This window comes from Odontesthes bonariensis, chromosome 7, assembly GCF_027942865.1.
Source record: "Odontesthes bonariensis isolate fOdoBon6 chromosome 7, fOdoBon6.hap1, whole genome shotgun sequence".
In the NCBI taxonomy this organism is placed as follows: Eukaryota; Metazoa; Chordata; class Actinopteri; order Atheriniformes; family Atherinopsidae; genus Odontesthes; species Odontesthes bonariensis.
This window is the reverse complement of record NC_134512.1, coordinates 36,048,238-36,071,242: the sequence shown is the minus strand read 5'-3', so window position 1 is coordinate 36,071,242 and position 23,005 is coordinate 36,048,238. Positions and strand designations below refer to the sequence as shown.

Genomic DNA, 23,005 nt, shown 5'->3' with positions numbered 1-23,005 from the left:
CACAACTGCCTAACAAGTACCATTTCAGCCAGATATAGGGACTTGTTTGAAGACAATACATCTGGAATATCTTGTTAAATGAAAAAGTCTTGAAAACAAATTGTTTTGAGTCATATTTCAAATGAAACAAGCTTTTTTTTACATTTGAAGAGGTGTTTAAGCTAATTTCAAGATCACTTTTAACTCAAAAGTCCAAAATATCACATCTTATTTCAAGAAATCTTGACAAGCCGATTTTCACTAGTTTCATTGGCACATTTTTTTGCTTATTTCAAGCAAAAACGTCTTGTATTTGTTGTTTTTCTTACTTATTTTTGGATTTTGCATTTTTTCCAGTGTATGTGTTTACATGTATTTCTGGCAAAGTTGTAGCCATTTTTTACCCCCCTTTCATTGAAAACTGAATAAAGTAGCCTATGAATCAGTAATGGGCGGACTGGGGAGAAAAAGTGGCCTCGAAAACCATCGGTAAATTAACTCGTTATCTCGAGAAAACGATCATTGTTTTCTCGAGATAACAACATAATTATCTCGTTATCTCCAGAAAACCATCAAAAAAAAGTTTATACGTACCACGTCCGCTCTGGGCTTCCGTAAGATGATGATGTATGACACTCCACATTATTTTACAAACAGTTTTATAGGTTTAAATGGTTAAAGGCTTCCAGTTAAAACTTCTCCTGTGTTGTAACATAAAACTGGAGGCATGTGGCCCTGTCACGCCTCCAGTTTTACATTTCCACGTGTTTGGATCTCCGTGGAAACTTGGCCTGCTTTTAGTACTTTCTGTGCTTCCATCTGGTACTTTTTTATTTAAACTGTGCTGATAATTCTGTGAGTTTGGAGCCAATTTGTGAGACCCTGGTCTCTCTTTAGAATGAGGCTGTGTTTGATTGAGATTACCTGCATGAATGAAGGTTAAAAGGTTTAAAGAAATGTATGAAATGTGACATGTGCAGCATATCCATGGTCCTGTGTGTGCGTGTCGTGTGATTGTAGAGATATTTCTCTGTTTTTATCCGGCTTCTCCAGTCCACACGTCAAAGTATCCTCAGGAGAAACACTGAACCTTGAATTAAACAGAGAAACGTGCAGCATATATTGAAAGAATGCCGTGCTGTTTTCATAAGAAACAACCAACTGATCAGATGAGCTCAGCTGCAGATTCCCATGTGCCGTTGTCACTGAAAAAGAAACCACTGTGACCCAGATAACTCATTAAAACGTCACAAAGTGCATTCTGCTAATCATCTCTGGCCCCAAACGGAGACTCACACACACAAACAGACCGTTTGGCCGTCATTTCCTCATCTATTATTCATCCTTTTTATTAAACCTTCAGTGTCGGCTGTCGGAACTCATACCGAAGGATCATCGTTAACTGTTTTGAGGCTAAATGCATAATTTTGTTTATCAGAAAATACCGACACACTCGTCACACACTGATGCTTTATCAGCAGCCCTTCCTGGCAGTTTCCAGAGAACAGGGAGCCACAGCATATCCGGCATGTGTTAAGCTACACAATAGAATTTATTTAAGTGGAGAAAGATTTGCCGCCACCCTCCGTGATGCCACAGGAGTCCTGCTCCGAAGTCCCTCCATGTGCAAAAGTGACAAGAATACATGATAAACTAGAGTTCGATCATATGCAAGGTTTTGAAAAAAAAAAAAAGGGTTTCCAACCCCCATCAGGTGGCGCTATAGGTGGATGTCACTATGATAATATGTACGCATTCAGGCTGGGTCCAGCATTCACCGTATGAAGTTTGGGACAGATTGGATAATGTATGTGGGAGTTATAAGCGACTTAATTTTTTGTGGCGAGCAATGGCGAGTCATCAAAATTTGAGGCATCGCCACGCCCACGCCCTTTGAGTTTTGAAAAAGTTACCCCATGAATCCCCCCCCCCCCATGTCTTAAGAGTAACCTGGCCAAATTTGAAGTCTGTAGCATTAAATCTGTAGGACAAGTTCAATCATATGCTAGGCGTGGAATCGGTCAAAAATGGCACCAAAACTCACTTTCCATCCAAAATGGACGTCCTGTGGATGTGAGAGCATGGAGGCAGGAGACTTTGTCGTTCCACGCGAAACTAACCCCAATGTGGGGACCATTTTTAAGCATCGTAGGGGGCGCTACAGAGTCAATGAGCGACTCCCAAAAATATAAAGTTTAGATTCTTTCATGTCGTCGACTGGCAGGTGGCGCTCGCAAAATCTCAAGAGTTTTCGAGCACCTTTTGCAAAGAATAATTCGGAAGAATAATAATAAACCTTACAGATACATTAGGGTCCTTGAAGTTTCACTGCTCGGTCCCTTATTAGGGTAAGAACTCAGAATGACAGAGCTGGCAACCAAAGCTAGAAACTTTGAAGACTATTTTTTACTTTAAACCGCTTTTGAATGCGCAGATATAGTCGAGTTTACAAAGACTTGCTGAGCCATCCATGCCTCCATCTACCAGAATTAACACATCTGACCTCCGCCCTGTTCCATTTTCAGGCCTGCTTCACCTGAACCGTGCACCGACCCTCTTCCAGCCCTTTAAGATCCTGCTGCTTCTCCTCTGGAATCCGCACATGTAAAACCATGTTTATTTGGGAAGCTAAACCCTCAGGACGCTGTTCTGTTTTTAATCTGCTCCTCTGCGCTGCAATAAGAACGTCTCTAATTGTTTTAGGGAGCATTACTGCCGCCATCAGGTTATTAAACATCACATTATGCTCTGCGCATTCAATGTCCGATCATCAAACACTATGTTTTACTTGCATGTAATGACTATTTATCTCTTGACGTTGCTGTTTATCGGCAGCTGTTAGCTCAAATTGCCGTCATGAAACAACGGCTCCGCTGCCACATTAAACTGCATGAATGAGCATATCATATGGCTCATATCATATGCTCATATCATATGGCTCCTAGCATAGACGGTTGCGTGTGCATGTAATTTATGAGGCAATGATTGCATGAACCACCCATAAAGGTGATAAAAACCTGGCAGAATTATAACCCATCTACTCCCTGCGGGACCGACACGCATGAAAACACACACACACATCCCACCAAGTCAATTAGAAACACTACATTGCCCAGCAGTCTGTGTTAATCTAATCACTACCACTCCATTAACCAGCCTGCCTCCCTGACCAGATTACATCTGCTCCCCTCTGACTCTGTGGCCCTGCAGAGGTGATAAATCTGGACCATCTCTTCTGCCCTAAAAGAAAAAACTCAAGAGTTGACCGTCGACATCACAACATGTATCATAAGCTGCATTCAGACAGAGCAGTTCTAAGAACGCAGTTCTAAGAACGGTCCTCCTCGAATTCCGTTCTGATAACTGCCCTTCTCCAGGGGAACTGTTTCAGTCTGCATTCCCACTGTAGGAACCTTCTGCAGTTCTTTTAATCATTCGGACATACACGAACAAGGGACCACGGCCCTCAGTTCCTATAACTAGGGATGCACCGATACTGGTATCGGGCCGATACTATTCTAATATACTCGTTAAAGTTAACCGATACCAATTTATTGCATGAAGACCGCGATCAGAGGGTGGCTTGTCATTTTTGTTGTATTTTTTTAGATTGGCGGCTCGGGGAGATGCCGAGCTAATCAGGAACAGTGTGGTTAGGCTAGTGAGGCCGAAGCCTGTCTTCCAATTCATTGCATTTTTTTTGTGGTAGAAGTATCGGCATCGATACTCAGATCCAAGTATCGGTTTGAAAAAAAGTACTTTTTGTTTTGTTCTGTTTTGTTGTTGAATGTGGCGCTAAAGTAACACGTCGCTGTCCAGGGCCGGGGTGGGCCATTTTCTCAGTCCGGGAATTTAATTCAAATTCAGGCCACTCTGATATGGAGGAGGAATTTGAGTCCATGAAAAAAGATAAAACAAACAAAAAACATTCGTGTTCAGTCCGAAATGGACAGAAATCAACAAGAAAACAGATTCTTCCTTTCACATCGAAGCGTCGTGCCCGCGCGGTGTCCGGATAAGTGCTCATTGCAACTTGAAAATAGAACAGTCTATTCCTTGCACGGGCGTGAGCGGGCTCAGCTCACATTATAATAAATAGGAGGGGAAGGCTTGAACATGAAACATGATGCTGATTCCCGCGGATAGAACGCGTATGCAGACTCTCCAGTAATTAAAAAAGGCAACTAAACACCCCAACGTGCTCGCGCTTAGCCCTGCCCTACTGCCCCTGTCCCTGCGCACGCGAACCATGTACAATATTTGCCTACAGCCCTTCTAAATTATTATATTTATTTTAATTGCACGTTGGAGATATATTTAATAACAAATATCAAACAACAAATGTGATCGCCCCTATTTAATATTGCGTTAGTAACCATGTGCCGTGCGCGCCTGTGGGAATGCAGGCTACAGTTGATGAGGAGATAAAGCGTGATAAAGCGTTAAGCAATTATTCATCAGAACTGGAATGTAAAGAAAGTGTTCGGTTCTTCTTTGAATATAGGAATACACTTCTAAATCATATAAATTGTGAGATTTTACATATTTAACAACAAAAGCTGTCAGATGACAGCTGAGTTGACATTGCAAACGTTCGCCACGTTATAGCCTATTTGATCAAATTCACAACCAGGCCTAGTATCCATATCTCTCAGTAACCTACCAGCTTGTCTTGAGAAGATATCTGTCAATTTGGCACATTTGGCTGCCACCTCCTTTCTTTTTTGAGCTTAGCCCTCTCTGTTCCACCTGGCCTCTTTCTACCCTCCATCACTGACGCGCTCTGTGTCGCGCCATTGTTATTTAAAAGACGAGCCATGGGCCAAACCATCTGAAACATTTGGGAGGAGAGAATTCCCTTACATGGTAGAACCTATTTAATCTGCTGTGATGCAGCAGGCGGCTGCGCTGCAATGGTGAATTTATGCAGACTACAGTTGAATTGATATTAATGCAAGAATAAGATAAGTGACAAAAATTAGTTACAACTATTTTCCCCATGGGCCAAGCACCCTAGGTCGATGGTTTGGGCCGGGATAGGTCCCGGATAATACCATTGCCAAACCGGCATTGTCGCTGTCGCAGACGGCTGCGTCGCATCAGTCCCGATCAGGTCCGACTCATGTGGGAATGCAGACTGAAACAGTTCCGCTGGAGAAGGGCAGTAATTAGAACGGAATTCGAGGAGGACCGTTCTTAGAACTGCGTTCTTAGAACGGCTCTGTCCGAATGCGGCTATGGAGAGCGGGGAGGCCACCGTGTTCATGGTCTGCATGACGGTGATATTAATCATGGACGATCACATGGGGCGTCTAACATGGAGGCTGGAAGAGCTCACAGAGAGAGTCAGGAGACGCAGGATGGAGCGCAGGCCATACTTCTTGGTTTCATGAAGGAAGGAGAGCAGAGCGCCGCAGACAAAGGAGACCACGTGGAGGTTTAACTTATTAAACACGCGCAGGTTGTGTCCGTGTTGTACGAGGAAACATTTCAGCCTGACAACATGACGAGGGGCGGAGCTACCAACCACCAAACACCTCCGTCAGATGTGTTCCTATGGAAACCAGAACAGACCCAGCTGAGGAGAAGGAGCTGAAATGGTTCCAGGAACTGAGGGCCGTGGTCCCTAGTTCCTGTATGTGCGAATGTGGGAAAAAAACGGCCCTGTTCCTGAAAAGGTTAAAGGAACTGCAGAAGGTTCCTAAAGGGGGAATGCGGCTCATGTAGGTAACAGTCCGGGTGAACACCTGAGAAAACACACACATGATGGTCTTTCTTCCTGTTTGGATGCACCGGCTCCAGGTTAACCACCCAGGAGCTCATTCACAACGTGCCCGCCAGCTTTCTTGAGGAGGGTTAGATGAGAAAAGGAAAGCTTTCTCGTGTATATTTAAAATTAAGTTGACTTTTCCCAAGTTGCAGAATAGAAACAGCAAGCTTGGCATCGAGTCTGGAAACCATTGAAAACTCCAGGAGCTGTTTCCAGTCATGAAATCTTCAAGGCAAGAAAACACCTGCAAACACCACAGATTCTTGGATTGAACTGAAGTGAATACTTTAGTATTTATGTATAATTATTTATACAAATGATCTATCATCTTATTTATTTTCTGTGAAGAGAGATAACTGATTTAGTTCTACTTTCTACTTTTGTGTTTACGCTGCAGATCAGGTGCAGGAAAAGCTGTTTCCTGGAAAAAAACCTGAAAGTAAATTTTATTTCTGTTGCACTTTTCAAGTACATATGCCTCAAAGTGTTTCACACAAAATGAAATAAATACAATGAAAAGGTGTTGTAGACGTGTTAGCGATACGAGCTAACCTGAACTACAACATTCAGGGCACTGTGGCTGTAAAGAAAGATGACATTTACAAATAAATAGCATGTTTCCTCTCCATCACCTGAAATTGAGCCTGTATATAGCGGTGTTTGTTTCCACCGCTGCTTTCTGAAATGTGTCAGCACCCGGTCCACTTGTGGCTGCGCTCCATGGTGAACTCTGTGGTGGAGGCATGAGTGGAAAACCCAAACACAGACAGATGCACGATGTGCTCTCGGCTCTGTAAACAGCCACAGCTTCTGATGCAGATGCAGTTATTTGTTCACCGTGTTCGGACTCTTTTAAGCCTCCGGTGTGAAACTTTGTGACATGAAACTCAATCTAAACCCTCAAAGTTCCTCAGTGTCCTCACGCCTGTTGTTGCACTGCTGAAGCTTAAAGGGGAAGTTCGCTTTTTTTTAAAACCTGGACCTTATTTCTGACATAAAATACCATCATCTACTCACCGATAACAGTTTGGTGAAAGTCGGCGTCCTTCGGAAGATATTTAGATCACTGGAGATCCTCGTATATTTATATAAGGGGAGAGAACAGGGCAGAGACAATACAGCCTCTAAATAAGGCATTATCTGTCTTTATTTCACCAATACTTTAAGAGCAATGAAGGAATGAATGAACGCGTTCTATTGTTAGCTCAGAGCTGCTGCCATTTTATTGGACTTTATCCAATAAAGTTACAGTGATAATATTGACCTGACAATTTGTTCATCTTTTTTCTCATTTCTTCATAAAATTTGATTATTTTAATTTCAATTTACTACTGGGATGAGGCCATCGACGCGCGCCGCTGCAGCACAAGCTCATTCACTCCGTGCTCTGTGACGGATATTTCGGCAGACCTTTGCCGAAAAATGCATCCCCTCCTGGTCATGCTTTAAAGAGAGTCTGGAATGGAAAAATATAACTACATCATATATTTTTTTGTCTGATTTAATTAACGTATTGCGAATTTCAACAAGTCCAAAATTGAAATTAAAATAATCAAATTTTATGAAGAAATGAGAAAGAAGATGAACGAATTGTCACCTCAATATTATCACTGAAACTTTATTGGATAAAGTCCAATAAAATGTCTTAAAATGGCAGGATATTTGATATGGACGTCCCTACTGGAGTAAATTAGCTGTTCTGCAGCGGCGATGAAGTCATCCCAGTAGATGTGTGTGTGTAGAAAGCCCCCCATAAGCCCCCCGTTTGCCCCCAATAACAACAACACGGCAGCTCTGAGCTAACAGTGCAACAGTACGCGTTCATTCATTCATTGGTCTTAAAGTATTGGTGAAATAAAGACAGATAATGCCTTATTTAGAGGCTGTATTGTCTCTGCCCTGTTCTCTCCCGTTATATATGGATATACGCAGATCTCCAGTGATGTAAATATCTCCCGAAGGACGCCGACTTTCACCAAACTGTTATCGGTCATTTAATCTGAGTTACCTTAAAGTTAAATTTCTGTTAATCATACACATTCGTCCCTGTAATCCCTGTATTTTATCTAATTCACAAAGTGATCATATTCAAGGATTTTGACTAAAAAATGAATACTTTAATACAAGCCTTTAAAGAACTGTAATTAAAAGGTAAGAAGAACAGAATTTTTATTCGGTCTGTTAGTGTTGTTCATGCAGTATTTGCAGACTAATGGAAAAGCTACGAGGCATTCAGCTGCTGCCTTCATCTGTTTAATGTAATACTTTCAGTAAATATAATTCATTTATTGAAACAGAGTGTGACCTCAACGCCTGATGTGAATTTCAGTCATTAATCATGTCGCTGCCACTCACTGTTTGCTGATTATTTTAAATGTCAGCCTGGATTTTACAGTTGAGTTCCTGAACACATGCAGAAACAATTCATAACTTCTCACAAACAGGAGCTGCTTTGAGCTCCTTTCTGTGCAAAGTGAGAGGAAGAGGACATTAAAGCTGCAGACCTTCTGCTGTTATGGTGCAGTGAGAGGTGTGAAGCCATTCCTGACGAGCTGCTTTTGAATAAAATGTTCATTCAAAAGATGAAACTCAAAGTTTTTTTCAGATCCATCATAAATACATCAAATTACTGCCACTTTTCAATAGATTTTCAAGTTTGGTGCTAAAATATGATCCGTTATGTGGATGCAAACGTAGTTTTGCAGCAAAAGAGTCTCAGAGGATGTGCATTTGATGGAGAAATGCTTGATTTATAAGGCTGACATTAAGTATTAGATTTGGCAAATTCCTGGGTGGTCTTATGTGGGTCTGATTTAGGTCAAAGCCTAAACTAAATATAAAAAAATGTGCATCCAGTGTCTGAAGGCGTGAAAACCTCTCCTGGTTTAATAGACTCTAATTTAATGATCCTGCATTTCCACATCCACACACATTCAGACAGCTCTTCCCAGTTAAAAGCCCACACAATGCTTTTCTCTATCACACATACACTCACAGTGATTAATGCATCAGAGGCAAAGAAACTTAAAAAATGCAGCGAAGCCGAGAATCAGATCACGACCTTCTGCTCCTGAGCCACAGCCGCCCAGAGAGAAACGATCTCTGGGAAGCTCGACGCAGGACAGCAGGAACAAACTCAGAGATGGAGGCCACAGAGAAGCGCCCAGGGCACGACCGTCTTCTTATTCCCACCCCCGTTAGATTCCTCATACCCCACCTGCTTCTGTGACATTTGTGTCTGGTCCTGCAGGGATCTCTCATGCAAATCCTCAAGCTAGCAAAGGCAGCTGCAATAACTGGAGACACCGAACTCTCAGCATTTACATAATTATGCCATGTCACAACATTAATTTCCCTCTGGTGCTGAGTGCATTTTTTTGATAAAATCTCGTAATTAATAATGAGAAAGTCGGATATCTCTGCGTAAAGTCTTCTCCAATGATTCTCAGTCGGGTTAAAGTCTGCACTCTGTGATGGTCAAATGATTTTTAGCCTAATAAACCCTGATATTTTCACCTTAAGATATACTCAAATCATCATTAATCAAGTCTTTTCATGTAAAAACCTGGTCCGTTCCTTTGGAACCAAGTGAATCAAGACTCAAGACCAGATGATTGTTTAGTTCTCTTCACATTGTACACGTGGAAATCCTCTGAGATTCTTTTCATTTAATGTTTTTTTTTGCTGATCTCAGATCACAATCATGAAAGCTTTTCTTCAGACCATTACTTACTCGAATATGAAGATTTTAATAGTTTTTAATCCAGCGAAATGCATTGTGGGTAAACCCTCTGCATACTGTCTGATCGATGAGAATGTAGTATGGAAGTATGTAGTATGTAGTATGCAGTTTCGAACACAGCCTGTGACTGAGGAGCACCTGTAGCGGTGATGTTACCTGCTAGTTTATCTTTATTCCTCCATGCTTCGTGGTGTTTGCTGTAACTGTGTGAATGTGATGCGTTCAACAGACTGTTACAATAATAAAACCTGCGTGAATGCGTGATAAAATATTTATATTTATTTATATAATATTTATATACAAGTTAACACAATAATAACGAGCTAACTCGCCCAGCCCTAAAATATATATATATATACTGAGACCAGTATTTTGACCCCTCTGAAACAGAGTAGCTTCCCCATCAATATGAATCACTGCATCAGCTGAAACACATTAATCACTGCAGTCATTTCCAGTAATTTATTTTATTAAATCCAGGTGCTGACTCCAAAAATGGTCAGAAAATGCGTCCAAGTGTTGGCAGTCTGGAGCCCGAAGGACATTTACAGGAGAAAAAGGTTCGGTTAGTTATACGCTGACAACAGCAGCAAACTCCCCGTCGCAAAAAGCCAATTATCTCTTCCACTTCCATCTGATCACAGATGCTGTGTGAAGTCGTCTGATAACTGGAGGAGCTGAAGAAGCCACCAATGGGTTCAATTCAGATGCTAATTACCATCAATTATAGATATTTTTTTGTATTGATTTGTTTCAGAGAACTGATGTTTTTATTTGACAACCTTACTGTGGATAAATCCACTTCATATATAAAGTCAATAAGTCAGATTTAACACTGATGGAGGGGAAGTTACAGACACACCAGAGCATTCATTAACTAACTGACGAGCTTGATTTACATCCCCATGATTGACTTAAAGCAACGGGGCATAAAACCCCTTCCTGGGGTGAATCACAAACTAATCTAAATAACAAAACAATCTCATCAGCAAGTCCATTCAGAGGAACGTCTGAATGTATTTTAGTTTTAAACAGAGGGGCAAATGTTCACAGAAATCTATAATTATTAATATAATGTCTGAAAATACTATTTTTAGCCATAATATTCAAAGAAAACCTGGCGAGGCGAGCAAGGAGAACTGCAGGAAAAAGTCCAGAAACATGGAAAACGCGGAGCTGCCCTCAGTTTGTTTTCTAATATCAGTGAAGAACTCAATAATTCTGATTTAATGTGTTTGGTTTGCCTTGAGCCGTGCACAATTACCCTTTAAAAGTGCCTGATCTCGCACTGATAAAATCTCCCCTTTAGTGTGTGCGGTGTGGGTAAATACGTGGGTGTTTCTTGGATATTATCGACTCAGTGAGCCTGTGTGATCGGAGATGCGGCTGAACGTTGAGTCTGGTTCAAAGGCTTGTAAAATGTTATTGATTTCTGTATTTTCCTGCTTATCTAACCGTGATCCCTGATCCCTTCCCTCTGCTTCAGCCTCATCAGCTCGAGCTGTCACATTCCACAGAGTCCCTGTAGTACACTGTAAAGAATGTCACTGTAAAATAACAGTAAAATATTTAACAGTATTTTACAGTTATTTTAAAATACAGTAGGATACGGTTGTAAATTCACCGTAAATTTACAGCAATTCATTACAAATACTGTTTTATGCTGTTAAATTACAGTTATCTACTGGTATTGTTAAATGACTGATTTAACTGTTAATTTACATGTGAGGGATGAATATTCAACAGTATTTTACAGTTATTATAAAATACAGTAGGATTTTGTTATAAATCCACCGTAAATATACAGCAATTCGTTACAGTGTAGTACTAAATATCAGACTGTGAGGCAATACTTATATGTTGATTACCACAATGAAAAAGTCACGTTGGCACACTGCATATGGACCAAAATCCCGCTGAATACAACTGGACAAGGATCTTCCCTTATTAGAATGCAAGTGTTGCTTGATTAGCTCTTTTAGCTTCATGTTGTGTGCTTCAGTGCAAGTTCCCAACTTATATACAATATTTGTGTACCAAGCATGAAAACACTGAACCAATTTCTATGCAATTCTGTCCAATAAAAAGCCTCTCAGTCCAATTCAGATATCAAACTCATGGTAATATTAGAAAAAAAGGTCAGGGGAGCATGAATATCTGAGCGAAATGTCGTGTCCTTTCAGTAGATGTGGGGACTTTTTAATATCATGTTGGTGATATGCAGCTCTCACATCGCTGCATCACGGAGTCGCTGATGATGGACTATAAATAAAAAGTATAAATAATGCCAGTCGCCACAGCGAAGAAAATACGATGGAGAGCAGTCGAATTAAAAGGGCAAAGATCTGCCAATAACTTATATGGTTTTTTTCTTTGCCATATTAATAACATGATGTTTACCTTCCTCACAGCACGGTCACATTATGAGGCCCGAACATTAACGTACGGCAGAAACATCGACATTAATACAAGTCATCTGATTTTCAAAGATAGTTTTTCCTTTTTGCTTCCCATTTATCTTATTTTGTTCATTTCACTTAAACATTCAGAAGTTTGGTTTCGTTTGACAAACAGTTATAGACAAAAATATAGATTTTTTCCTTGATTTTAGTCACGTTTTTACCTTGACAATTTATTCTATTTTCTTTTTTTCCAGGTATTTTCATTTGAAGCCAAGCTAACAAATGAGACCCTGCAGATGTGACTTGGATTGAGACTTTAATTCAAACTCTTTTTAACGTTAATGTGTTTGAAATGTGCTAAATTGTTTGAGTTGAATCACAGACATTTATTCACCCTTCATTAGACTTTATCAATCATCGTTAGAAATCATGGCAAGAACCCCCCCCCCCCTCAGGATAAACAGCTGCTCCCCATAACATTTCATTTTAAACTATAATACAATATGATTGTGACTAATTTGTGCTAATTACGAATGCAAAAGAAAGCCTAACAAAGTTCTTACAATGGGTCTGCTGCGCTGCTTTTGTTGCACCTCGTTACAATTAAATAAGGTAACAGTTTTAGAGTTCACCTTAAAGAAGAAAGGAACGATGCGACCAAGAGTGAGAAATTAATCTTGTTCATGTTTAGCTGCTTTTTTGGGATGTGAAAAACAATGTGGAAGTCATATTTCTTGTGGTGTTTTTTCTGATTTCTGTCAGTTGGAGTTTACGTGTTACATGCTTATGATTTTAACCATTAAACGGATTCCAAGTCATATTTCTGTGAAGGCAGATCAACGATTAGAGCCCCGATAACCGACTTTAAAACAGTTTGGTGTGTTACACATGCCACTTTTAACCGGTTTTCATACAGAAAATACTTAATTTTATGATGCATTTTTCTGCAGGTGGATTGACTGAAATCTTTGCAATCTTTGCATTTATCAATAAAATAATTGATAATTGTAGAATCCTGCTGTGAGAACAGTGAAGTGAGTCGAATGTAAAACGAGGAAAAGATGCACGTTGCTCTGTGATCATCATCTGTATAAATGTGTATGTTGGTGCATGTGTGTTGAGGAAGCTGTCGTGTGGGATGTTAAAGCCCCTCTGGCTGTGAAAATGAGAGCAGCAGAAGGATGTATTCGTTATGGGGGGGTAGGGCATCGGTATAGTGTTGTCATGGGAACTAGGAGATACCCAGCACCCTTATGCAGGTCTTCCTCTGAATCCTTCTCTCATTCTTGACCCTCCTCTCATGAAACACTCCATCCTCTTATTTTCCTAATCCTTCCCCTTCACCGCAGGCCTTGTTTCCGACATCTCAAGGTTCCATCGCAGCCTTCTCACCTCATCTTTTTCTCCAACTGACACAAGCCCCTCCATTTTCTCTCCCATTCATTCCTCCTTTTTCTCCATCGCGCCGATCTTTCTTCCCTATCCTCCCCCTCCTTATTCTCCTTCTGCCTCTCCATCTTGCTCTGGGCTTAAGCAAAACCCTCCTTTATTCAAATGAGAACTAATTTGCATCTCTCCTTGGGCTGCCATGATAGCTAGGCCACTACAGTACATCACTTTCACTTGAGACTGAGGCTGACATCCTTTCAAACTCTTTTGTTATCAGCCTTTTTCTTTGTAAATTAGTGGAATAACTACGGGAAAAAGGACTATATAGAACTTGATATCAAGAAGGATGGACAAAATGCAGATACAAGTAAAGCAGAACGTAATGTTTCCTTAAATTAACAATTTAAACCATATACACACTTTTAATTAGCAAGAGAAACATGCTCATTTTGGATTTTATTTGCAAGAAACCTGGAAAAGTTGCATCATGCCAACAAATAAAATAGATCAGTTGAAGGAACATCTAACAACTAACCTGGTTAATTGTTGGTTTTGTTGGGATTTGTGTCCTTTTTGCTTTATTCTTGTGGTTGCTGTTTAGTTAACAGTACTGCAGGGTCTAGTTTCACACCAATCCCCAGTTTTATGCCCTTTTTGTATAAATATATTTCCAGGTTTGTGCTGTGCCTGATCCCTGATTTTGTTTTCCGGTATGCGTTTGCCTTCTATAATATAGACTTGATGCCGCAGCAGCAGTTTTAGCTTAAAGGTTTACCTCCTTCATCTGCCCGCCCAGCCTCCTGATCCTGTTCGAGACAACTCGCGCTCACTTTGACACGGATTTGGTATAAAAACAGAATCCCAGCGATGGTGAATGAGTTAGAAGTGAACATGGGACGGGTTTTTACTACTCTTCTGATATTAAAACTGCAAACATTTTTGGGGACTTTATCATCTAGGGTACATATTATCATTATAAAATCCAACAAAAGTCACAAATCTGAAAGCCAGCATTGAATGCTGGTGATTTTCAGGCGCTGTGGCTGCACTGCATCAGAAATATGATTCTGTGATCAGTGCACGAGTTCAGGAATACTTTGGAAAATAAAAGAAACAACACACACACATATATATACACATGCATTTCGGACAAATGGTATCTGGAGGAGAATCAGGTCAATCAAAGGCAAAGAGCTGGAGCCAGACTGTGGTTTTAGAGTGTGCGTGTTATCACATGTATTAAAATGACGCGTCAGACGATGCTGCAGTTGTAAATAGGCCAACTTGCCTGGTAGGGTGCAGGGCTGCTGCGAACACTTCGAGGTTTCTGCAGTGCTCATTCATCTTTTTTTCCCAGTGAAACAACAACAAATCTCTGCTGTTTACAGTTACAGACTTACACACCTGGAAGTAATTACTATATTAAGATCATCGGAAGACGTCCCATTATATTGTTTGGGACTGCCTGATCCGAATGGATATCGTCCTTATTCGATGACTGTGTATTTATAGTGAATCTAATAAAGTAAAACTCATAAAGAAGACGAGTGAAATGGGCAGCTGCCGCTGAAATATTTCCAAGGACAAACTATTTTTACTGCCGCCACATTGATTCGATCTTTTTATCCGCCTCCCACTAACAAACAGCATCAACACCCTCCCCTGAGCTGCTTGTGTGTCTTTTCCCCACATCTTAAACACATATTTACCAGCTCCTCCTGGATGTTCCCGTCCTCACTGGAGAGATCTCCGTTTCGTAGGGTTCTCTCTTCTTCTTTTGTCTTTACTACGTTAACCTAGAGGAGAGTCTTTCTTTTGGGCGAGTAAACTCCTCTGAGCTTCACTCAATTAATTCTGTTTGTCTATTTTCCATCTGTCCTCCAAATTATTCCTTTCATAGATGTTTACATCTCTGGGAGATGGTTTCCATTCGATGGGACTTCTTTACATGCATCTCAGGACGCATTCATAACCATAGTTTAATTAAGTCTAACTGTGCTCGTCTAGGTGAGATGGTATGATTTGAATCTTAAAATTGTATTTAATGCCTTAAATAGACATTTAAACTGGCAAAAAGAGGCTGTCAGTCAGCTGTGAGAGGATATTTCTCTGCTTCCTGCTTCTGAAGAGTGCAGACGTGTCTCTGCTTCCTCCTGCTGCTTATCGCTTTATTTGCTTTTAAATCATTTTACTTCTTTCCACAAGTCTTGGATATAATTTTATTCTTTTTCTTTTAAGTGAACCAAGACTTTTTAAAATCATTTTTATTCTTTTTACATCTTATCTGACGAGTCAGCGACTACAATCCTTTCAACATGCCCTGTGAAAACTGTCGGATATATCAACAAGAAATTTGGGCGCTACAAGTAAGGATTTTTGCCTTAGAAACTGAAATGGGACTTCATGAAACGCTCCCAATGGAATCCAGTGGTAAGAAGTCCACATTTACTTCCAAAGGAAAGGGTGAAAAAACTGCTACCTCCAACTTAAAGCTAAATGATACTGTGTCTTTTCCAAGACTCTGTAAAGGCACGTATGATGGACTTGGTGCAAAGCCGAAGAATCGTCAAACTGTTGGTATCAACAGAGAATATGTAACATCACCCGGAATAAAGTTAACAAACAGATTTTTACCACTGTCAGAGCCAAATGTGACTGAGTGTAACAGACAGAGAGACGGTACAAAGCAGCAGATGGACAGAGAAACTGTGCCGAGTGTCAAGGTCAAAGATACTCTTGTGCTTGGAGACGGAGCCATATCTAATATAAACATAAACAGAATGGTTACATGCAGCTATCCAAGTGCCACTGTCTCTGACATCACAAGATTACTACCAGAGGTACTGGCAAAACACCAAGGGGTGAAACAGCTGATTGTGCACGTGGGTGCAGTGGACATCAGAGAGAATCAGTCTGAAATCTTAAAAAAAGACTTTGAGAAACTGTTTGAGAGTCTTGATAAAGTGACAATACCAACATTCATAAGTGGACCTCTCCCAAACATCGACAGGAGGATCAACAAATTCAGCCGGCTGCTTCAGTTGAACACATGGCTGTCCAAAGTCTGTGAGTCCAGAGGACCTAATTTCATCGAGAACTTTAATCTTTTCTGGCAAAGAGATGATCTCTTTCAAAGAAAAGGCCCACACCTGAACAGAGGTGGAGTGAGACGACTGACGGATAATCTTCTCCACGCTCTGAGGCATCAGAAGGGGCCAGGGCCAGGACCAGGACCAGGACCAGGACCGGGTCCTGTGCTGCCGCCGAGAGAGAAGACGAGCCAGAGAAGAGCTCCTGCCTCGCCACCCAAGGACCCAGCAAAGGATTCAGCCACAGCAGCCACAGCAGCACCTCCAGCATCCCGAACACAGGATTCAGCAGCTCCACCATCGCCTTCACCACGGGCCTCACCACAGGCCTGGGACCCACCTGCTGCATCTACACCCTCCAGAGATGTTTCACCATCGTTCTCTTCTCCACCGTCACCCAGGAGATTTCCTGATCACCTTGAAAGCTTGGTGAAATCGGGGATTAAAATGGTTCCTCTCACGCCAAACATGGCAAGATCAAGAATTCTATCCTCAAAGAAGCATCGAGCCCCTCTCCCTCCCCAGCCTACTCCATCGACCAAAGCCCCCCCAGCTTGGCCCGCCCCCACGGTGCCCACAGCTGTCATTTCCAACAGCGTCAATGCTGTTGTCTAGGACACTAAGGGCCTCTGTGTTGGTAAACACCATCTCAACCAGAGGTCCAAGGATGGAGTGAAGAGAGAGACAATCAGACTGTCCAATCAGAGAAACCTTATCCATATCCCTTGCAAGAACACAGCATCCGGTTCAACTATAACTAATCTCAAACACGCAGTACTCAATGTCAGATCTTTAAGTAACAAATCATTCTTAATTAATAGTTTTATTTCCTCTCACAATCTTGATTTTATGTTTTTAACTGAGACGTGGCTCGACAAAAACACAGCAAATGCAGTCCTGATTGAGTCTAGTCCACCTCACTTCAATTTTGTGTCTGAAACACGAGAAAACCAGAGGGGTGGGGGTGTTTGTGCCATGTTCAGGGACAATATACCCACCCACAAGTTGTCATTTGGGTTTTTTTCATCATTTGAGTATGTGTCATTCAAAATGGAGATAAAACAATCTTCCATACTGTATATCACCATTTATAAACCACCACAGAATTGTTTTATTGATGATTTTACTGAACTACTTTCAATTGTGTGCACTGCTTTTGACTGTTTAGTCATAACAGGGGACTTGAATGTGCATGTGGACGTAGCGCATAACAAGGAAGCTAAAGAGCTCACTGCTGTCCTTGAAATGTTTGGTCTAACTCAGCATGTGACTGAGCCCACCCACAACAGAGGGCACACTCTAGATGTGCTCATTTCAAGGGGTGTTGTTATTTCAAACGTGAATGTCGTTGATGTTGCTTTATCTGATCATTTCTGTGTTTTCTTCGACCTATCTACTTTACCCAAAACACCAGCTGGGTCTGCAGTTGTTCGGGGAAGACTCATAAATGACAGAACAGGGACACAGTTTATGGAAATGATTAGGTTTGAGAACACCCTGTGTTCTGATGTTGATGATCTGTTGAACTCTTACACATCAAGTCTCTTAAATGTTTTGGATACCATTGCTCCTGTCAAGGTTAGAATGGTTAAAAGTAGGCAAAGGGCGCCATGGAGGAAAGAAGAGTCGGTCAGGGCACAGAAAAGGGAGTGCCGGAGAGCTGAACGGAAATGGCGCAAGTCAAAGCTCCAGGTTCATTATGAGACTTACAAAGAAAAGCTATGTGTGTTCAACCAGACTTTGCGTAGAACAAGGGAGAGTTATTTTTCTGAAATCATCAAAAACTGCAGTAACAACTCTCGTGTCCTGTTTGCTACAGTAAACAGATTAACAAACCCTCCAGTTTCACTGCCTTTAGAACTCATTTCTACATCCAAGTGTAATGAGTTTGCAATATTCTTTAATGACAAAGTTCAAGGCATTAAAAATGCAATAATTTCCGCAACACAAATAACTACTCTGCAGCCAGCTAGACACCTAGAGCTGACACATTTCACACCTGTTACTGACAAAACAGTCGAAGAGACCATCTGCAGTCTGAGTTCATCAACGTGCTGCCTTGATGAGTTGCCCACTAGATTCCTAAAGTCTGTGCTGAGCAGTTTGTTACCACAACTTGCTCATCTAGTCAACATCTCACTCCAGACTGGAACATTTCCAAAGGCCTTAAAAACTGCTGTCATTAAGCCTCTTCTAAAGAAGAGCAATCTTGATGCCACAGTACTGAACAACTACCGGCCCATATCAAACCTGCCATTCTTAGGCAAAGTCCTAGAAAAAGTTGTATACCAACAGCTTAGTGACTTTCTCCTGTCTAACAATGCTTTTGATACTTTCCAATCAGGCTTTAGGCCCCACCACAGCACTGAGACAGCTCTGATCAAGGTGACAAATGACATCCGCCTGAACACAGATGCAAGTAGAGTCACAGTCTTAGTTCTGCTGGACCTGAGTGCTGCCTTTGACACAGTTGACCATGCGATCTTGTTACAGAGGTTAGAAGACTGGGTGGGAATCTCTGGTCGTGCTTTAAACTGGTTCAAGTCCTATCTGGAGGACAGGAAATATTTTGTTGAAATTGGTAACTGTGTCTCAGACCAAATGGCTATGACCTGTGGGGTTCCCCAGGGGTCAATCCTGGGACCCGTATTGTTCAATCTGTACATGCTTCCACTAGGCCAGCTAATACGCAGCTATAATGTGTCCTACCACAATTATGCAGATGACACTCAGATCTACGTGTCACTGACGGCAGGAGAACATGGGCCTGTAGATACATTGTCTCGCTGCATCGAACAGATCAGTGTGTGGATGCAAAACAATTTCCTCCAGCTAAACTCAGACAAAACTGAAATCATTGTCTGTGGCCCACAGAAACAAAGAGAAAGTGTTATCAGTCACCTTGAGACTCTCTCTCTAAAACCTAACTATCAAGTTAGAAATCTCGGGGTAATATTGGACTCAGACCTGAACTTTAACAGCCACATTAAATCTGTAACATCAGCAGCTTTTTACCATCTAAAAAACATTGCCAGAATCAAAGGAATAGTGTCTAAACCAGACTTAGAGAGACTGATCCATGCGTTTGTCTCCAGCAGGTTAGACTACTGTAACGGCCTGCTCACTGGGCTCTCTAAACGGGCTATAAGACAGCTGCAGTACATCCAGAATGCTGCTGCTCGAGTCCTGACTAGAACCAGGAAATACGACCATATTAGTCCAGTGCTCAGGTCTCTGCACTGGCTTCCTGTCACTCAGAGAATAGACTTTAAAACAGCTCTGCTTGTGTACAAGTCTCTTCACGGTCAAGCGCCAAAGTACATCTCTGACATGTTAGAGCCATATGAACCAATTCGGGCTCTGAGAACCTCAGGGAGGGGTCTCCTGCTGGTGCCCAGAGTCAGGACTAAACAAGGTGAGGCTGCGTTTCAGTTTTATGCTCCTAAAATCTGGAACAGTCTTCCAGAAGATGTGAGACAGGCCTCAACTCTGACAATGTTTAAATCCAGGCTGAAAACAGTTCTATTTAGCTGTGCATATGACACCTGAAAGTATTTTATCTGCACTCTTCACTTTTTAATTAATTAATGATTATTTTAATGGGTCTTAAATTTCTTTCTTTTTTAATTTCTTTCTTTTAGTTTTTTTTTTTTTTTTTTTTTTATTCCTTTTTAATGGTTTTATTGCCTTCTTGTGATTTTATGTAGCTGTAAAGCACTTTGAATTGCCCTGTGTATGAATTGTGCTCTATAAATAAAATTGCCTTGCCTTGCCTTGCCTATTTTGCACAACATCTCGACATGACTGCATGATTTTCTCACAAAAAACAAGTCATGATGTTAAATCATGTAAGCCGTAATCATCAAAAGAATCACTTACTTTCAAAAGTATCTACTCAAAAAGAATTATACCCTGTTAGTAACAAATGTTCCGACGGCTCTTCTGTCGTATTTACAGCATTTTGTGTCCTTCTATAATTAGAAGTAATCAGCCTCCATCATGAAGACACTTCTGTAACAAACAAATAAAAAGAGACAATTAGCTGAAAATATGGTGAGTTTATCTCCCGAGGCACCACATACGCAGCAGCAGGGTTTAAAAACAACCAAAGCGTAGGTTCAACTTTGCAAAGTGGCAGCAAACTCCAACCAGAGAAGATTATTGAACAGTCGGGGCTCTTCCACATGCTTCTTTTGCTTTGTAGGCGCGAGGATGGAGGATATAAAACTGATGGTTTGCATCAGTCTAAAAGAATATCGATTTAAACGAATATGTCTAAATGTTTGCTACTTAAGGATTTGACAAAAGATGCGTTTTTTTCTAGTATTTTATGATTACATTTGATAGACTTTAAGCTTTTAGATCAAAACAATCAGGATGTGATACATTTTGTTTACTTATTAATAGGTCGTACATGAACGAAGCATGGCTGCCGCTGAGGAGGAGAATGGGATACTGGTCTAGATGTCGCGTTGCCTTTCAAACCTACATCATTTGCAAGTGTTTACTTGAAAGTAACACTGGAGCTTTTGGCCAGTTTTTGCTCTTTGGTACCCTTACAGTTGTTGGATGTGACACCGCTGTCATGAAAACAAATCTGTGTGTCATCCCTGCACTTCAACAGTCATACACTTTCATGTTGGAAGAAGCCACAAAGACACCATCAAAAGCCCACAAAAAGGTAACCAGAGTGGTGAACGTCAGTATGTCAGTCTCTGGGCGTCCCGAGGCAGTTTCAAGCCTGGGAATGTGCAGAACTAGAGTCAGACACACTTCAGAGTCAGAGCAAAAGACATCCTTTTATAAAGAGGAAGGAAGACAGATGGCGCTGCCATCTTTCTCTTTAAGTATCAGAATACTTATTGTTAGGCTTAGAAAAGATCATAGTTTGGGCTAAAGTAGCTTCTTTCACACCACCATCGTTACTGAATGCCCTTTTGTTGGTGACCTTTGTGACCCATCGTCACTACTGGCGAGAATACCGACTGATCAGACCCACAGAACTATGGTGGCTGACACGTGCAAACACGTTCCAAACGCCAAAATACATGCAAGAAAGAAGAACACAACGGAAGTTCGCCAGACCACTAGGGGGTCTCGACCTGTGTGCGATAGGCCCTATCCGACAGGGGATTGACTTTGGGTGATCGACCATAGTAACGAAGGAGAAGAAAGTCAAAAGATACGTTGTCCTTTATGTCTTTTTTAAACACTTAGCATAAAGACATAAAGAACAACGTACCTTTTGACTTTCTTCTCCTTCGTTACTATGGTCGATCCCCTATCGGATAGGGCCTATCCCACACAGGTCGAGACCCCCTAGTGGCCTGGCGAACTTCCGTTGTGTTCTTCCTTCTTGCATGTATTTTGGCGTTTGCGTCACGTGTGCTCTGGTCGTTTTTGTGATTGCCGCATTTTTCTCTTGCAGCGTTTTACTGTTGGATTTGTTTTGCCGTTTGCACGTGTCGGCCACCGTACAGAACAGTATGACAACAGCAGAACCGTCTGAGAAGAGAACCCCGGAAAACTAATGATGTCAAGTGATGTCATGCAAAAGCTCTTTGGAAGTGCAACGTGTTCTTAATGTGTTGCTGAAATGAAGCATCTGTGCAGAAACAAACTGCTCTACATCAAGACCTGATAAAACAACGGCTGTGTTTGAAACCGCATACCACATACTGATCGATCAGACAGTATGCAGAGCGTTTACCCACAATGCATTTCGCTCCTGCCCGAGCTGAAATCAGCCGGCCTGAAGCTAATTTCCCTTAAGCTCTAAACTCTGTAAACTTCAGCAATATTTGAAACATTTTCAGGCGAGAAAGTAGTCGTTTAGATCCCCAACGTGTTGAAAATCTGACAAAATACCGGCTATTTACAATGTTGTTCCCACGAATTCGGCGCTACTAAAGCTAGCCGCAGTGAGCAACGCACTTCCAGTTATTTTCACAAAATAAAATACCCGTTGCCTTTTATCATAGGGAAAGCTATTACCATACAATTGGTGCTTTTGTTTTGAAAACAGGAAGTGAACCTACCCTCGTTGTAGCTAGCTTGAAACTGCCGTTTTGACAGGAAATGACGATCGGCGACGTCACGTTACGTTGCAGCTTGGGTAGTTTGAGTATGAGTAGTAACCTCATGATGCATACCCAACATTTCAGAGAATCTAGTATGCATCCGGGAACTTCTCGCTTACTCAAACTCACATACTAACTCAAAAAGTTATTATGAGTCGTAGGAGAAGTAGGAGAAGTATGCGGTTTCGAACACAGCCAACGACTTCTGTCTTGGTGAGATATAAGCACACAGCTCCCTGGTTTTTTGGGAAACTCCCCCCTCCGCTACGTAATTCTCTTTTTTTACTAAAATATTCTACATTCATCCTGGGCAGCTGTACAGTAGAAGACCTTGTGCTCCGCTTTGCTGATTATTAACAGTTAAATACACATGATAAAATGTTTTATAGTTGCAGGGATAAAGAAAGGCTGGATGGAAAAGAATATGGCCTTTCAGACGGTTAAGTAGTCTACTGGACAAAAGCCTGAAACAAAATAGTCAATGAAGTCAGTCAAAGAGAGACGAGAGGCAATAAAAGCCATGTCAGAATATATGGAGGTGAAGGATGGACAGA

The 23,005-nt window shown here is 41.4% G+C and overlaps 1 protein-coding gene across 2 annotated transcripts in view; it reads right to left on the bottom strand.

Moving 5' to 3' along the window:
- The window catches only part of necab2 (N-terminal EF-hand calcium binding protein 2), a 173,414-nt gene that overhangs the window by 11,520 nt on the left and 138,889 nt on the right, over positions 1 to 23,005 (bottom strand). The window lies entirely within an intron of this gene.